The following is a 1641-nucleotide window of genomic DNA, read 5'->3' as shown; positions in this document are numbered from 1 at the left end:
CTCCACTGCCTACTGAATAAAGTCCTAACTCCTATACCTGGCATTTGAGGGCCTTTGTGACCCTCACCATTCAGCTTCTTCTCTAATTCAAATTCCCCCTATGCTCGTCTCCTCCCTCTCCCAGCCCCCAGCACTTCGAGCACAGGGGCTACTTAGCCTGGCTCTCTCTGGCTTAAGCTGCACCTTCATGACCCACTTTCAGGCATTTATTTCTTCATGCTCCCTCTCCCCCCGCCAACCCAACCTTCCAGGCTCAGATGCTCCTCCCTTATGTTTTTTCTGCTGTTCCCTCCTTGTTGGAGTTAAATCCTATTTCACAGGACTCAGCCACCCCAAAATAGACTAGCTCGCCTGGGAATCTAGTCTCTGATCCAGGGTCAATAGCTTCTGATGACTGCACCTCTAAACATAGCCTCCAGGGGTCATAAAACTTTTATAGGGAAAAGTTAGAAATGGAATTTCAACCAGATAATGGGTGTCTGTTTGAACAGGTATGGTGTGGAGGGCAAAGGTAAAGCTGTTTGGTCACTCTGCTTTGCCTTCAAGGGCCACCATGACAATAGGAAGGGGGTTGATTGAATTTCCTACACCATGAATTCGTACCATTTATTTGGATAAACTTTAATACACATCCATTTACCTCAGGCTTACCCAGGAGGGAATTATTATACCCATCTTATAAACGTGGGTCTTGAGGCTCAGAGAGAGAAGGGATTTGCTCAGGGATGTTTGGCAAGTCAATAGCAGAGCTGGGATTCAGTAGTCTGACTCCAGGGCTCCCCCATCAGTCTCTGAGCTGGATGGAAAGGTTCTTTCTTCCCTTCAGCAATTACTCTCTGCCTGTCTGCTGTCTTTGCACATGTTCTTCCCTTTGCCAACAATGGCCTTTACACTGATCTACCTGGTGAACTCATATTCATTCTTCTAAACCCTGCTGAGCATGCCCTCCCCCTTCCCTGAAGATCTCTACTCTCTCTGTGATACAAATTCTGCTCCTGTGTGCATTCGTATCCCTGTACTCAACTTGGTGTTGTTGTGCATCTCCCCTCTTGCATCCTCTCCAGTTGTGGGACTCCGTGAGGCTAGCTAGCATCAGGTTCACATGCCTCTGTCCCTGGGGAAGTGAGACCCATAGGCTGAGTGGAGCATCCCACAGCTGGGAAGAGGCATACAAAGTAGGCTAGATGTGCTCGGGAACAGAGACTGTGCGCAGGGAGGTAGCAAAACCCAAAAGGCACTCAAGGAAAGGCTAGGAGAGTTGCCAGGAGCCTGGTAGGTCAGTTGGTTACAGCGTCCTCCGGATGCGCCCATCCATCCTGGGTCAGGGCACATACAAGAAGCAATCAATAAATGCAAAAATAAGCGGAACAACAACTCTCTCTCTCAAATCAATTAAAAAAAGAAATAAAGTATTTTTTTTAAGTTGGCAGGAAGCAGGCAGATTAACTGCTCATTTGTTCATTCATTCCTGCCTTCCTTCACTCCTTCACCCCAGTATCTGAGCGACAGGAGTCCACCCCGCTCTCTCTGGCCCCCTCCCCGCGCAGCCCCGCCCCCTGACGTGCCCAAGCCCCGCCCCCGGCTCTGCGCCCCCTCCCCCTCTCCAACACACACACACACACACCAGCAGCCCCCGCCACT

General features: G+C 50.0%; 1 long non-coding RNA gene across 1 annotated transcript in view; it reads right to left on the bottom strand.

The window, feature by feature from the left end:
• The window catches only part of LOC106726061, a 7726-nt gene extending 6211 nt beyond the window's left edge, over positions 1-1515 (bottom strand). The window contains exon 1 of the long non-coding RNA XR_001362076.1: positions 38-1515. This is a non-coding gene — a long non-coding RNA (uncharacterized LOC106726061). The remainder of the gene's footprint in view (positions 1-37) is intronic.
• Between the last annotated feature and the right edge of the window lie 126 nt (positions 1516-1641).

Source organism: Myotis brandtii, unplaced genomic scaffold (assembly GCF_000412655.1).
Source record: "Myotis brandtii unplaced genomic scaffold, ASM41265v1 scaffold220, whole genome shotgun sequence".
Taxonomy (NCBI): domain Eukaryota; kingdom Metazoa; phylum Chordata; class Mammalia; order Chiroptera; family Vespertilionidae; genus Myotis; species Myotis brandtii.
Note: the sequence above shows the minus strand (reverse complement) of the source record. Positions and strands in the feature narration are given on the sequence as shown.